At 41.9% G+C, this 17,340-nt stretch overlaps 1 protein-coding gene across 3 annotated transcripts in view; it reads right to left on the reverse strand.

The window, feature by feature from the left end:
* Positions 1-12,901, reverse strand: part of PLD1 (phospholipase D1) — a 212,236-nt gene extending 199,335 nt beyond the window's left edge. For all 3 annotated transcript variants that reach the window (XM_057545299.1, XM_057545298.1, XM_057545297.1), the window contains exon 1: positions 12,768-12,901. The gene's annotated coding sequence lies outside the window, so the exon portion shown is untranslated. The remainder of the gene's footprint in view (positions 1-12,767) is intronic.
* Between the last annotated feature and the right edge of the window lie 4,439 nt (positions 12,902-17,340).

Consider the following 17,340-nt stretch of genomic DNA (forward strand, 5'->3'; position numbering starts at 1 on the left):
AAAGGACAAAAATTATTCCTAAATCCCTGTATGTTATTATACTTCCTAAGGAGTTTTAGGAAGACAGATGAGTGTAAATCGCCATATAGGTGATCTCAGAAGTAATTCAAAGAACTGAGTGCAAACTCAGTACACTTTGGGGGGAAGAAATGCCTTTGACCTCTACCACTCCCCAAAAAACATAAATATTTATATCTTAATTTCACTCCTGCAAAAAATAATGAAAATGAAATGATTAAATCCTAAGTGGTAATTTGTATTTTATTGCCCCCAATAAATAAATGCATAAATAGGATATTTAAAAGAAAAATAGAGGGAAAGATAAATATATGTATATTTATTTTTATATAAATAGCTATTACATATAATAACATTATATAGAAAACTATATATATAACTATATATATATGAACAATATTTTTTTAACATTTTAAAACAGCAGAATGTTTTTGTTTGAATAGAATCTTTAAAAAGCCAAATATAAGTAAATAACATGGTACTAGATTATAACCCACAGTTTAAGATAAATATCCACGAGTCCATACGATATATATACATAATTGAATAAATAAACAAGTGGGGATGAAAAGACAAATCTGCCATGCAGAAGAATTCCAAATCATTTATGCAGCTGCTTGTCCCTACCGAAGAAGTTGAGCAGAACTAGCCATCTCAATAGCGTGGGCTGTGTGGAGTGACCTCCTTCCAAAGAGTACAGTATTGAGGGGGGGGGAAAGAGTACCTTCACAGTGGAGGAACCTTCCAAACACTCCCTCAGCCAGGTGATCAAAGTCAACATCACCAGTGATAAGTCATGCTGTTGGTGTGTACTCTTGACATGATGTGATGAGACCACCTCTGTGGTCTTCCTCTCAAAACTCATAACCCCAGTCTATTCATGAGAAAAACATCATGAAAATTCTAATTGAGGGACATTCTACGTGATACCTATGGGGTACCTAACCAGTACCCCTTTAAACAGTCAAGGTCATCAAAAACATGGAAAATCTGAGAAAGTGTCAAAGCCCAGAGGAGCCTAAGGAGACATGACAACTAAATGTAACATGGTATCCTGGATGGGATCCTGGAATAGAAAAAGGACATTAGAGAAAACTGAGGAAATCTGAATAAAGTATGGACTTTAATAATAATGCATTAGTATTGGTTCTTTAATTATAACAAATGTGCCATCCCAGTGTAAGCTGTTAGTAAGATAGGAAACCATAGTTTACCCTGTATACCATCTTTGCAACTTTTCTATAAACCTTAAACAAAAAGTTTATTTTTAAAAAGGTAAATATACGAAATCATGTTTTTTTAATGAGATGCTTTTATTAAAAGTGGAGTTCAGAGAAGCTCCAGAGCCCTGCTCTCTATATCTCTGACCCTAGGGACTTCCCTCGTGGTCCAGTGGTTAAGACTCCACACTCCCAATGCAGCCGGTCCGGGTTCGATCCCTAGTCAGGGAACTAGAGCCCGCATGCATACCGCAACTAAAAGATCCCTCATGCCGCAACTGAAGATCTCGAGTGCCACAAATGAGACCCGGATCAGCCAAATAAATAAATAAATAAATAAATATTTTAAAAAAAATAAATATCTCTGACCCCACCCGCTGCTCCAATCCTAGCTTGCCCCTCTGAAACCCAGAGCAGTTTGAAATCACTATCATGAAAAACTGGGACAAGTTACCATTACAAAACACCAGCCCATTTCAGGCAGCCTAGCAGCACTGAGCTGCATGACTTCAGCTGACTGTATTAGACCACGAGCTCTATGTGGGAACCCCATCTTAGCCCCACAAGCGCATGCTGAGCACTCTGTTGGCATCAAAACACTCTGCTGACAAACTCACCAGCACCAGCATGAGCGGCACCATTGCAAACACAAGGTGATGGCTTTCACTGCCAGCCCTTCTGGCCTTTCTTGGCCACAGATCTGCAAAAATTACTTCCCCATTAGTCAAGTCTGTTCCCTGTGAGATCAGACAGGACAAATCTCTCCAACATGCCCTTCTGGCCTCCTGGAGTCTTACAGAGTGGTGCACCCTCCCCCTCACCCCCATCACCCCACCCAAACACCACCTCCGGTAGAACTCAAAAAAGGAGGGAAACAGGAGATTCCGAAAATCGATCAGGTTTATTTTTATACTACTTTCATGTTTAACTGATCCATTTTATCACAGATTAATCACCCACAGGACAAACGGGTACAGCTGAATCAAGCCCTTGCACGCTCTCTGCAAATGAAAGTTAACATTCACACAGAGAGCTACAGATTTTGTTTCCCATCAGTTGAGAGTGGCCATTGTTCCAAATGGCAGTAATATCGCAGCAATGAATCACTGTCATGAAAGTAACATCTGTGGAGTCAGGAAAGAACTATTACGAAAACAGATGAATCACTTGGGAACCCAGGGTTCACACTAACATCACATTACTTATGTAGCAGTTTGGAGAGGCATTCATTTTACAAGTAATTAGTGAGCACCCACTACATGCCAGGCAAATCCCAGCTCTCATGGAGCTTATGTTCTTATGTAGGAAACTCAATATTTAAGAAAACAAGACATGAAGAAAAATTCATAGTGATAAGCGCTGGGGTGAAAATCACCCATGGTAAAATGCTAGGATGATGAGGCTGTGGGCGAGGTAATACGGACGGATCGGGGAGGCAGATTTGATGGTCGGGAAAGACTTGCCAGACAGGTAACGTTTGAACTTTTTGTCACTGACCCAAATGTCCAAGAGATGCAAGCCATGCAAAGACTTGGGAGAAGGGTGTTCCTGGCAGAGGGAACGGCACAATGCAAAGGCCCTAAAATGGAACCAGGTTGGTGTGTTCCAGAAATAAAAACCTCCTGACAATCCCCAGAGATGGGCAACTGTAGTTCAGAAAGGTGAAATCTGAGGCCAACGTGGAAATAAACCCAGCACAGCCGACTGCCCTGCTAGTCTCCAAGCACCACGCAGAGCTGTGTCCTTAGCTGGGAAGCTAGGCCCCAAAAGAACTGAGTGCGGGGAATCAGGCCCTCATCTGAGAAAGAGGTTCATGGGGCAAAGAGGCAGCCTCTGAAAGCTGTTTCACAGGAAGAGAATTTGAGGCCAGACATAAAAATCAAGACTCCTGTGCAATGTGGCCAGGGCCCAGCAGCCCAAATGACTTGATACTATACAGGGCACATGAGGCCCCAGGGCTGGGCAGCAAGGGCCCACAAGCACCAAGCAGGTGCACGGGAGGATCGTCAAAATCCCAAGGGAACTTACTATATACTGCACTGAGTCTCCCCCACCCCAAGAATCCCAGTTTAGTAGGTATGTGACAGAACCTGGGAATCTGAATTTAAATAAGTTCCCAGGTGATTCTGTTTAGCCAGACCTTAGAATGACTGTGGTTGGGAGTGAGGAGAGGGCAAGCTTGTCCTGGAGGGGAAAGTTGAGTCTGAAGAATCCTATGTCTACAAACGAATAGAATCAAGGATTGAAGTGAGTGCAGTAAAAGCATTTGGTATAACTCAGTGTCCATTCATAATTTTAAAAATTATTTTAAAAGAAAAAGGGAAGTAAAATTTTATAGTCTAACAAAGATTATCTAAAAAATGTATAGCTTATATCATTTATGGAGAATTTGAAAGTATTCTCCTAGGCATAGGAATGAAACAAGATTGTCAGCTATTACCACTTATATTCAATGCCATTATAGATGTCATATTTAATGCAATTAAACAAGAAAAAGAAAAAAATCTTATACAAGTTGGGAAGAAAAAAAATAAAGTGAATGCAGCTGAAATAAAAAAATATATATATGAAACCAAAACTGTACCAGCTAATAGGAAAATACAGTTAAGAACGTTGTGTAACTAGGTGTATTCCTTTCCCTCCAACCACATCTCCAAATTCAGGAGACATTACCTTTGTTTTCAATATCATGTATTCAGTGTAAGTTTAAAACCTAAACTTAGGCTATATGATGTTTCATAATGTCATGTTTAACATTGGCTCATGAAATTCCTGAAAATTTAAAACCAGCTCTCAGCATGAGCCAGTTGCAGCGTACCACTGGCAAAAGCTTTTAAAAAAAACAGTCCGCTGCCTTTCCTTTCCTTTCCCTCTTCAGGTCTTAGTCTTCTCTTCCCTACAATCAAGGTACAGCCTTCACATCTGCTGCTAGGAGCCCCACGGTTCCAGCTGCTGAGGGGCAGCTGGTGCCAGGAGGTGGGCAGGGAGGGGGATGGGAGGAAGCAGCTGGCTCACTGGCCCCGTCTAGGAATCGTCAAGAATGGCTGTGTTTGGGGTGTTTTACGTACTGGGATTTCACACAAGAGCTCATTCAGAAAAGCAGCTCTTGGGGGCAGGGCGGGGAACAGTAACGACAATGTTTTTCTTCAAGTGTGAAAACTGCTGGTCTAGGTTATTGACACACAGTCTACACGTCCATCCATGATCGTGCAGATATGTGTTACCCACGCCCCAATAAAGCTGGTGGTGCCAGCGATGCCCTCCTCCAATCTAATGTGAAGCTAAAGAACGTGATGGGAGGGATATGTTTCCAACACAGCACAAGCTAGTTCACTCTTAGCTTGAGAGTACACTCTATTCTCAATTCTAAATACATTTTAAAAATACACCTCGGGGCTTCCCTGGTGGCGCAGGGATTGAGAATCTGCCTGCCAATGCAGGGGACACGGGTTCGAGCCCTGGTCTGGGAGGATCCCGCATGCCGCGGAGCAACTGGGCCCGTGAGCCACAACTGCTGAGCCTGCGCGTCTGGAGCCTGTGCTCCGCAACAAGAGAGGCCGCGACAGTGAGAGGCCCGCGCACCGCGATGAGGAGTGGCCCCCTCTTGCCACAACTAGAGAAAGCCCTCGCACAGAAACGAAGACCCAACACAGCCAAAAATAAATAAATAAATAAATAAATTAGTTTAAAAAAAAAAAACTAAATGGGAAGCATCTCTTTAAAAAAAAAAAATACACCTCTATACAGATGCTCCTTGGTTAAGAGCGATGAATCCTGCTTCACCTACTAAATGCCATCCTATGCTTATAAATTAAGAAAAATCAAATTTTCTACCTAATGTCAAAACACATACCCAAAAAGTATGATTGTCAACGGCATACAGTCCATTCTCCCAAGTTGTAACCAGCTCTGCTGCCAGAAGTCTTCCTTCTACTTCTCATTACTGGGGTCTCATGGAATGCCATTCTCACTCAAGGATTCCTCCTGGGAAAAATTAATTTCTCCCTCGTCCATATTCCCATAGGGCCCCACCTCCATGTCTCCTCCAGCAGTGATTCCAGTTTGCTTGGTTATTTATGGATGTCACTCCTGCTGGGTTTGGGGTGGAGCAGGGAGGGCGATGTGAAAGAGGGGAACCTAACATTTATTGCATCATTTCTATGTTCCAGGCTCTACGCTAAATGCTTTACAGGCATCGTTTCCTGTAGTCCTCACAATAATCCTATGAGATAGGTACTATTTATTTTTAATTAATTATTTTTATTTTTTATTTTTTGGCTGTGTTGGGTCTTCGTTTCTGTGCGAGGACTTCCTCTAGTTGCGGCAAGCGGGGGCCACTCTTCATCGCGGTGCGCGGGCCTCTCACCATCGTGGCCTCTCTTGTTGCGGAGCAGAGGCTCCAGACGCACAGGCTCAGTAGTTGTGGCTCACGGGCCTAGTTGCTCCGCGGCACGCGGGATCCTCCCAGACCAGGGCTCGAACCCGTGTCCCCTGCATTGGCAGGCAGATTCTCAACCACTGCGCCACCAGGGAAGCCGAGGTACTATTTTTATCCCAATTCTACAGATAGGTATAGGGGATTTTTTTGTTACTTGGCTCAGGCTACATGGTGCTAGAGTCCTCAGGATCTGAATCCTAGCTCTCTGGCTCCTAGGATAAGGTCTGTGGTCATTATTCCTTCTAGTGAGGAACCTGTGGGGCTCAACTGTGTCTTACTGTTATTAACCTTACTTGCTTTACAAGACCCGCTTTGCTTTGTCACTGTCTCATCACCCTGCATTTCCAGCCAACACACTGGCAGCTTGGGGTTGGGACTGTGGTGAGGTGAGGGTTAGGGTTAAAAAGCTTTGCTCTGTGTTCCTAGCTTTGAAATATTTAGCATCTACAATATCCTATCAGGTGATTTTTTTTTTTCCTTAGGATAATAGGATTCTGGAACCTGCATCTCAGTCCACTGCTACCTCCCCAATATCCTTATTTCAAAGGACTCTTTCATCAGAATTTAGGTAGAAAACACTGCAGGAAAAGGACAATAAAATGAGTACAGCTGCTAATTCAAAATGCCACAGACTGTCCACTCCACATCTGTAAATTTATTTCTAAAAATGGGTAAATGGCACAGCAGAACAAATAAATAAGTAAAACATTCACTATAAAAACCTTCTTTTCGGGAAATATTTACATATTTTGAATAATGAATCACACCATCTTGCTTTATCCTTTAAATGCACCCTTTGATTCTGCTCACACTTATTGAACACTACAATGGACAGTGGCAAAAAACACAGTCTGTGACCTCTCACAAGGAAGATGGGTGATAAAATAATTGCAAACCCAGTGATTCTAATATCACGCTATATGTAAAATTCATTCATATAAAACTAGTGTAAACAAAAACAGACTAGGTTGGTATGAAGATCCTAAGCAGGGGCTAAAAGTTCCCTGGTATCTCCTTGTCCACATGCTTTGTTGATTAGCAATAGTTTTAAGCAACACTAAGATCACTTCAAGATAAAGACCTGAATGTGAGACCTGAAACTGTAAAACTCCTAGAAAAAAAACATAGGCAGTATGCTCTTTGACAATGGTCTTAGCTATATCTGTCAGGATATGTCTCCTCAGGCAAGGGCAACAAAAGCAAAAATAAACAAGTGGGACTACATCAAACCAAAAAGCTTCTGAACAGCAAAGGAAGCCATCAACAAAACAAAAAGACAACCTACTAAATGGGAGAAGATATTTGCAAATCATATATTCAATATGGGGTTAATATTCAAAATATATAAAGAACACATATAACTTAACAACAAAAAAACAAACGACCCAGTTTAAAAATGAGCAGAGGAGATGAATAAACATTTTTCCAAGAAGACATATAGATGGCCAACAGGCACATGAAAAGATGTTCAACATCACTAATTATTAGGGAAATCCAAATCAAAACCACAATGAGATATCACCTCATGCCTGTTAGAATGGCTATTATCAAAAAGGCAAGAAATAACAAGTGTTGGTGAAGATGTGGAGAAAAGGGAACCCTCAGTGCACTTTTGGTGGGACTGTAAATTGGTGCAGCCACTTTGGAAAACAGTGTGGAGGTTCCTCAAAAAATTAAGACTAGAACTAACTACCATATGATCCAGCTCTCCCATTTATGGGTATTTATCCAAAGAATACAAAACACTAATTAAAAAAGATATATGCACCCTATGTTCATTGTAGCATTATTTATAATAGCCAAGATATGAAAACAACCAAAGTGCCCATCAATGAATGAATGGATAAAAAAGATGTGGTATATACAATAGAATATAACTCAGCCATAAAAAAGATGAAATCTCACCATTTGCACAATATAAATGGACCTTGAGGGTATTATGCTAAGTGAAATAAGTCGGAGAAAAACAAATACTATATGATTTCACTCATTTGTGGAATATAAAAAAAACAAACAAAAGAGCAAAAAAAGAGAACAAACCTACCAAAGCAAACCAAACACGTAGATACAGAGAACAGAGCAGTGGTTGCCAGAGGGGAAGGGCCAGGCTTTGGTGGGGGAGGATGAAATGGGTAAAGGAGGTCAACTCTATGGAGACAGATGGAAACGAAATTTTGGTGACTGTAGTGTATACAGAAGTAGAAATATACTGTTGTACACATGAAACTTACATAACGTTATAAATCTATGTAACCTCAAAAAAAAATAATAAATAATCACTTCAAGATAAACCAAAGGAAAGATAATTCTCAACTACATTTGACATTTCAAAGGGCACTGCTAAGAGGAACCACATGGAAGCCCGGGCTTGTGTAAAGAGCTGACAAAGGTTTCAGCACCCTCTCTTCCCCGGTGCTGGCTCCTCTCTCCCTCTGCACCACCTTCCCTTTCCCATGTTTATTCCTTATTCTCCTTCATCCAAATGTAGTTACTCTCTGCAAAAGACTACTTTGAAAAAAATCACTGTTGAATATTGAACTTTGATTTTCCTGTCCTTAATACAAAGTTTGTCAGTTTATGCCCTTAGAAGTCTCTCCCTCTCTCAACAAAAGAGCCCACCAAACAAAGTTATTTTTATTTCCATGTTGCTCTTGGCTCATTTTCTTTTGTGCGTCAGAGGCTTTCAAAAGGTTCCCAACTCTAGATCCAGAAAGCTCAAAAAATGATTGAGTACAGGATAAAAGATTCCTCTCATCCAGAGGGGAGCCTGAGGTCATAGGTAGGCATCCCCAGCAGCTGGGGAAAGAATCCGGGGTTCTGAAGCCCTGAGCAGCAAGACTTTCCAGGACCCACAGTCGGCCACAAGCTTCTGCCCCATCTGCCCGGAACATAGCCCAGGACTTTATTTAGCAGATTAGCTCTGGAATGGTCATAATGATTATTAAAATGTTGAAGCGTTTCCCCCCGACTGGCAAATACTGCCCCCTACCAAAATACACACCTTGGCCGCCCCAGGCCCTCTCAGGATCCCTGTCCCAAACTCCTTACAATCAAGAGGCAAGGAGACCAGTAGAAAGTCTCCAGGACCCTGCCCCAGTGCTCACAGAGCTGGACATAACCACACTCCACTTTAATTTCCTCTACTGAAAAATAAGGGCATTGAACTGATTCTCTGGGTTGTACTTTGATTGCAATTATGTCAAATTATTTATCTCTGAGGACAAGGACAAGATAGGAATATAACAATATGAAAAAAGTTCATCTGTTAGGAGGGTGGACTCTCGGGTTATATTTTTCTGATGAGACAGCAGTGCCAAAACCCTGGGTTCAGGATGCCTGGGATGGAACCCCAGCTCTGCCATGGGCTAATTGTATAATCTCGCTGTGCCTCAAATTATCTCATCTATAAAATGGGGATGGTAGGACTATTACCTACTTCACAGGGTTGTTTTGAGAATAAAATGTACTCATGTTTGTAAAACGCTTAGAATAGTACCTAGCGCGCAGTAAGCACCTTTAAGTGTTGATTAAATAAGCAAATCATGTTATTCTGTCCCAGAATGTTTGTTCAATAAATTCAAAAATTAAGCAACTTTCACAACACAAAGGAAAAAAATAACTGTGACAGTATGAAACACTTACATATCCATATACTGTTGTTTAAAAACCCAGCACTAAAACATCTGAGATCCAGATTTTACACTGCACTGTGAATTTAGGGAAACTAACACATTGGAAGGCATTTCCACTGCAGCATGAGATATGATTTGTACCACTCCTTTTCTAATCAGCAATGTCACAGGCTTATGGGAAATTTAGGTTACAAGTTTCTCATTTTAACCCTGCAAAAACACTTACCCACACCCTGGTGGGAGAATACATTTTATTTTGTGGTGCTAAGACTTAAAGGATTATAAACATAAAACCAGGCCTCGCACAGCTACAGCTTCTCTCGCAGACACAATGACTCAAACTAAGAGTTTAAAGGGCCATATCTTATGTGCTGGGTCCTCTGGCATCAATCTTTAAAAACACCTAGAGTGGAAAAGAAACTGCTACACCTAGCAGCTAGCTTGATCAAAACTCCTTTTAGGGGACTTCCCTGGTGGCGCAGTGGTTAAGAATCCACCTGCCAATGCAGGGGACACAGGTTTGATCCCTGGTCTGGGAAGATCCCACATGCCGCAGAGCAACTAAGCCCGTGCGCCACATCTACTGAGCCTGCGCTCTAGAGCCCACGAGTCACAACTACTGAGTTCACGAGCCACAACTACTGAGCCTGCATGCCACAACTACTGAAGCCCGCACGCCTAGAGCCCAAGCTCCAAAACAAGAGAAGCCACAGCAACGAGAAGCCCGAGCACCTCAACGACGAGTAGCCCCCGCTCACCACAACTAGAGAAAGCCCGAGCGCAGCAACGAAGACCCAACTCAGCCAAAATTAAATAAATAAATTTATTTATATTAAAAAAAGAACATTAAAAAAAAAAGCAAACTCCTTTTAGTTACTAAAAGGCTGCCACAACCTGAGCTCAAGCATAATTCAGAAACATGCTACTGCACTGCTAAGGAGACAAAAGTATTTCATTTTTCTGTTAGAGGTTAAGGAGAGGAAACTATCAACAATAACTCCAGGGAATTCCCTGGTGGTCCAGTGGTTAAGACTCAGAGCTTTCACTGCCCAGGGTGTGGATTCAATCCCTGGTCCGGAAACTAAGATCCCACAAGCTGCCCGGTGTGGCCAAAAAAAACCAAAATCAAAACAAAACCAAAAACTCCCTTACCTGTTTCTCCCACTTAATAGCTAAACCTCACAGTACCTTTACACACAAATTTAAATAGCTCACGAGTTTATCCTCATAGAGTAATGTATTAGACCTTTCCTGATGGAGGTAAGATTTACTAAACACAGTCTGGCTACAGCTTTTCAATTTTCTTCTTTAAAAGTGAATTTCTCTAAAGCTATGAGAAGGAATTCAAACTTTGCTTAGTGAGAAAACTAAAGCTTGCATTACAATCATTATCATTAAAATGTTATTAAAACCCTAAAAAAAATGAAAAGGGTTTTGTGGAGGGATAGTGGTGATGGTAACACAATAATATAAAAATACTTAATGACACTGAACAGTATACCAAAAAATAGTTAAAATGAGGACTTCTCTGGTGGCGCAGTGGTTAGGAATCCACCTGCCAACGCAGGGGACACGGGTTCGAGCCCTGGTCTGGGGAGATCCCACATGTCGTGGAGCAGCTGGGCCCCTGCGTCACAACCGCTGAGACTGCACTCTGGTGCCCGCGAGCCACAACTGCCGAGCCCGTGTGCCTAGAGTCTGTGCTCCGCAACAGGAGAAGCCACCGCAGTGAAGAGTGGACCCCGCTCTCCACAACTGAGACGGCCCATGCGCAGCAATGAAGACCCAATGCAACCAAGAATAAATAAATAAATTTATTTTAAAAAAAAAAGTTAAAATGACAAATTTTATGTTATGTGTATCTTAGCACAATAAAAATAAAGTGAAATAAAATAACTAAAAAAAAACCCTGTAAGACTTAAAGGTAAATGAAATTTATAACAAATGATTTTCAATTAAGAAACACACATTTAGTAATCAGACACCTTCTAAGGAGCAGGGTCCCCCACGACCTAGTTTTAAGTGCATCAACAAGCCTAAATGAGTGTTACACAGCACTTCTCGCCATGGTTCACAAATATTCTGACATCAGGGACAAACATGGTAAAGACACACTTTCCTCAAAGCCTTAACTATTCACACTTTTTATATTGATTGTGAATTATACTAGATCCTGAGAAGACAGGCTGGGAGCTCAGACAATTAGTGAAAAGATCCTCAAACAACATTTAAAGGCTGTGTACAAATTCAAGCTAAAAGCCTGTGTACAATTCACTTGTATGTATGTTATCACAAAACATTTAATACTATTAAAAATTTAAGAAATTCTTATTCAAATAGGCAGTGTGTAATTGTGGAGTCTGTTAATAGTTCAAGCTGTAGATTCTTTCCATTCTTTACACTTTCACTGCACCACCTTAACTGGCCATTTAACACAGCACAGAGGTCTCTGGATACCTGGTCTCCCCAAAGCCCTGAGAAAGCACTCAAAGGGCGATCTAAACTGCAACAGGCAGGCCTGGCAGATAAAGTTAAGGGAACTCCTCATTCTGGGGAAAAACCTAGCGATAATCAAATGCAGAAACCCTTATGGTCAGTAAGAATCTACCTGCGTTTAGTACTTCACAGAGGAAGTAAAGAAGGCAATAATCGGAGACTAGGAGAAGGAGCAAATATAGGCGTGGCGGTAGCTCTGGACTGATTCTACAAGGGTAGTTCTGAAGGGCTTAACAAAATCCTATTCAAGGCTTGGAGCACCACGCTCTTGGATCTGAGACCTAAGTCCCACATACCTGGAGCTGGAGCGAGAAAAACAAGTCCCTTCACACTCGCCCAGCTCCTTGCCCCCCACCTTGCCCTGCCCGACCCCGGCGTCATCACTTCGTGGGCGCCGCAGCGGGCAGCTGTGTGGCCACACGCCCAGGACCGTGCATCTGGCGGGCTGGGCTCCAAGCCTCGGAACGCAGCACTTCCTGGTTGGTCCGGGATGCTGGTCCCATCGCGCCCGCCATCCCGGTCATCCCATAGCGCACGCGAACCCTCGGGCGCGCAAGATGACCTGGGGTCACCGGACACACTGTACTGGGGGCCCCCGCGGCGAGGGAGCTGGGCACATCCTGCAGAGGACGCCCCCAACTTCGGCCCGGAGCCAGCGCGGCTCCGCGCGCCTGACAGCCGCCCGCCCCGGCAAAAGTGAGCGCCGAAGTTGTCAGCATCGACTCTGCAGGAACCCGGGACGAAGGCGTGCACAGGAGGACCCCGGAGGCTGCCAGGGAGGCCGCTCCCGCGAGGCCGCACGGAGCTGGCGTCCGCCGCCGGCGCCACTGCCAAGGTTCCGTCCAAGTTGGGCGGGGAGCGGCCAGCTGCCCGGGGCCGGCGGGAGGAGGGACGGAGCGCGAGCGCACCGGAAACCGGCTCCCGCGGGAGCTCTGCGCGCCCCAGCCGCGGCGCGGCTCCTACCTGTGGGGCGAGGGCGGCCGGCCGCGGGAACCTGCGCGCTGGCGGCGAATTCTCGGGGCTCGGGCGCAGCTGGCACCGCTGGAGGCAGGGGAGGGGGTAAGGAAGGAGGGCCTGAGTGGGGACCGCGCCGTCGCCCGGAACTCGGCGCCGGGATTCGCGCTGGCCCCGGAGGGGTGGGGCGAGGCGGTGTCGGTCCGGGTGCGTCGCGGCGCAAGCTGGCCGCCATCTCTGGGCAGGAGGTCTCCGGCCGCTGGGCCTCTCTCCTGGTCCCTATTTCTGATTCTCTCTTCTCCCAGAGTTTCAGAACTCAACCGCATTAACCTAGGGAACGTTCACTAGCATTTTTATTTTTCAGGTACTCTTGAGCCTCCAAGGGCCCAGACACTGTTGTAGGAGCTTTGCCTAGATTATCTTATCCTTCTCTATCGCAGCTGGTAGCCAGAATTGGTCTATTTTACAAGTAGGGGAGAAGAGCCAAAAAGTGTAATAACTTGCCTGGGGTGACGCAATTAAGAAGTAGGAGCTTTGTTGATGTCATCCATAAGGCTTCTATCAACTCCCTGGCGGTAGGTGTTATCACTAATGTACAAGCAAAGGAAACTGAGACTCAGAAAAGTGAAGTAACCAGCCTAAGGTCACCCAGTCAAGAACGTAGGAGACTAGAATTTGTGTCTTGATGTCTTTGAAACTCAAGCTGGGTATAATTCAGGAATCTTGGTATAAAATAATAAACCAGGAGTAAAACATGGAAAATTTCCCATTCCACCCACTGAACTGTCCAAATACAGCGATTTTGATGTCCACTTAGAACAAAGTCTTAAGAAAAAAAAAGAATCAGTTGTCATGTGGCTTGACTAGCAGCCATTTTGGAATATAGTTTTGAATATAGGCCACCCTAACCTCATTACACAGTGTTGCTTTCTGCCAAAGCCAAAGGAAGTTATTGCCTCCACATACCCCAAACTGTTAATAATGATGGCTTCTTTAAAGCATTTAGTGGATACTGCGCGGCCGAGACTGGCTGAGTTACATAATGTCTTACTGCACACGTGGAACTACATGAAGTGAAAAATATAATAGTCCAGTCCAAAGTAGGGGAGGAGAAGTGAAATTATACTGTAGTCTGGAACTCTGTTTTCCTGTAACCTATAGTTGCTCAGCTCTCCCTGGACTACATTTTTCCCTCTTGAGCACATGTTTTCCTAATGATAGAAGAGTCACACTGCCTTCACTCTTTCCTTGTTGACAGAAATGATTGATGTCTTTTGAATCCTATGATACAGAATTTTACAGTTAAACACATGGCCCTCTGAGCAAGCAGAGTATTGCCTAAGAGGACTTTGGCAAGTGTAAGGCAAGCATGTTACCAAAAGGCTGAATACCCTTTCCTCCCCTTATTTCTCAAGTTTTATTAGTCACAGGTGATTTGATAAGTATTATACACACAAGTAATGCACTCTTACAAGCTTGTCTTTAGAAATTATAACACTTTTGATTGAGAACCAGCAGGCTATAAAATTGCATCCCAAATTCGAAGTGTCATCGTTAAAACATTTGGCAATAGGTTTTTCTATTAACTATAATAAGAAATAAAATTATTTAAGTGCCCTCACAGTAATTGAATTTCTGCTTCCCTGAGCTAGAGGAATAACATAGAAAAAGACCATATGTTGTTTAGAGATAAACTTAAGCTATGGACTGTCAAATATAAGTTTTATATGTAGTATGATTCTGTATGTGATTATTTCTGTTGTCCTGAGAGATTTGCTGATGGTTGGTGGTTGTTTTTCCAAATCTTGCATATCTTCAGAGATGTCAAGAAAAAAACGACTATGGAATCCTGTTATATATCCATCTGGATACATATTTGACATTTTTATCACACAAGTGGTATTCTAAATCCTCTTCAATTTTTATCTTTTCTTCTCAGTATAAAAGTAATATATGCCCATTTTATAATTTTTACATTTATAATTTACAAAAATACAAGGTTTTGGAGACTACAGAAAATAATTTTTTTAATTAAAATTACCTTTAGTCTCCCCCTCCACACACACCCATTATTAACATTTTGCTGTATTTCCTTTTTGTTTTCTATACATAAAGATTTGTTACAAAATTAACACCACCTATACAAACAATTTTGAATCCTGTTTATCTCACTGAATATTTATAAATTGAGTATTTTTTTTACCATCGCTAAATTAAAAAAATATATATAGTGGTTGAAGAATATTCTAATTATTTACTTATCTGCTCATCTATTGGTGGCTTTTAGAATGTTTCCAGACTTTCTGGAAGTTTTAAGTCATTCAGGAATGAACACTGTGAATACCCATCTTTGCTGAGACTAGGGACCTAAGAATGGAACTACTGGATCAATATTTATAAACATTTTTGAAACTCTGTGAGATGCTGCAAAAATACCTTCCAATATTAAGTATAATCTTGCTTATAATTTGGAAATGTGATGGACCAAAATTATATATTGTTTTAATCAGCATTTCTTCAATAATCAATAACGATGAAAACTTTTTTCATGTTTATTATTCGTACAATTTACTGAGAATGATCTATTCATGTCTATTGCCTGTTTTTTTCTATGTGATATTATTGCTGCTCTTGTTAATTTGCATTAATGCTTTTAATAGAAACATTATTTATATATGTATTATCTATAGAATAAATAAAATTTACATACCAATGTGCTCCCCCAGATTTTATCTTGTGGTATATTTTATATGTACGCTGCTGTCCAGATCCTCTAGGTCATTTTTGGATACCCAGCATCCCTCATCTTTTCTAATAATTCCATTTTCTTATAGAGAATTATCTCTACCCAAATGTGTATAGTCTCAGCAAAAGGGTAATTTGAGGCAGCAATCTCCGAGACAAAAGGCAGATCCTTCCTCTCTATTCCCACCACCACTTCATTTATCCTGTAGGTCAGGTGGACTGAATCCCAAGGAATGAGAGAGTGGGTAGTGTCTGGGGTTGGGCTCACTGAGCAGAGGCAGTAGCAGCTTCAGCAGCAGCTTTGCCCTGACCAGGGTGGCCCAGTCAGAGACAATTCCCCACTTCCTGATTTGTTTGTTTTTAACCTTCTGGCACTTCCTTTGTAACTGTTGGTTCCAGTCTTGTCTCCCAGCCTTGCCTTGAGTCTTTGAGTTCCTGGGGCCCTCTTCCTTCAGATAGCAAGAGTCTGCATCCATTGCTTGTCTCTCGATAACCCTCACTAACATAACCTGTGTGACTTCTGTATCATTCCATCCACCTAACAGTCCCCTGATTAGCACTTCATTTATTCGTTATGAATCCTAATTAACTAATCACAGTACACATGCTACTCTGGAAACTCAGAGTATGAAGCAGGATATTTTATCCTCGGTCACCTGCTGACATAAATCATTTTAGCCATCATAACAGTGATGGGATGAAAGATGAGAATAATGTGATTATCAAGGCTTAAAAAAAAAAAAAAAATAACAGTGGTTAGGACCAGAACTCTCAAGAGAGACCGAGGAACAGAGTGGATATTGCTAAGGTGTACAGAAGCATTGTAACTCTAGATCTTCATTTTACCTTCCTGCGGACCATTCATTCATTTCATGATTTCTCCCAACAACACTCAGTTTGTGGACTGTCTACCACGTGACTCTTTAAAAAGGGGCCGTACTGATGCCTACAACCCGAGCTGAAACATCAAAGGTAATCTTCTCAGTTACGCTTAGCCAGTCCCTTTAAAGTGTTTTCATATCCAAAGACCCAAAAGGATCCAACTGCCCTAACCGTCAGTAGGTAAGTCTAAAACCTTGTTTAAAATATCTTTATATCTTCAATGTTTATGTATCTTTTAAAATTGTATTCATTTTCATGGATTTGTACATTTATACAAAGTAGCATGATTATTAAATGAGAAAACATGCAAAATCATTTAAAAGAGTGAATATTTGTTTAGCACGATACAGTTGTATGTCAGTTGGTTGCTACAATTGTATTCAAGTAACTATAAAAGCAACTGTAATCAGTCCCCCCCAAATCCATAAATTACACAGTAAAAAAATGATATCAAGGAAGTATTGCTCTGTGACCCCATAATATAGAAAAACATTTTTTTCAAAGCTAACATGTTTTATACAAACATATCTATGTATTTTTAACTTTTAAACTTAACATCAAGTATAAGTTTTCATTCATTCATACATTATAAAAACCCACTATGTTGCAGGTACTATTTTAGTAGCTGCACCATAGTGGGTTTTTATAATGTTAAGTTTAAAAGAAGATACTACATGAATAAGACAAATGAAGCCTCTGCTTTTCTGTAGGAGGACAGACTGAAATATGTAAGAGATGAAAGGTACTATGAAGAAATATAAACCAGGGTAAAGGAAAAGACAAAGGCTTCCAGAATGAGGCTGAGGGAAGCTGACAGAGAAAAGCCTTATCAGGCTTCTCTGATAAGGTGACACTGGAGCAGAAGAAAAGAAGCAAGTCTTGCAGATGTCTGGAGGAAGAGCATCAACCTCATGGTTGTACAAAGGCCATGAAGTAGAAATATATTTGGTATTTT

This window comes from Balaenoptera acutorostrata, chromosome 4 (assembly GCF_949987535.1).
Source record: "Balaenoptera acutorostrata chromosome 4, mBalAcu1.1, whole genome shotgun sequence".
NCBI lineage: Eukaryota > Metazoa > Chordata > Mammalia > Artiodactyla > Balaenopteridae > Balaenoptera > Balaenoptera acutorostrata.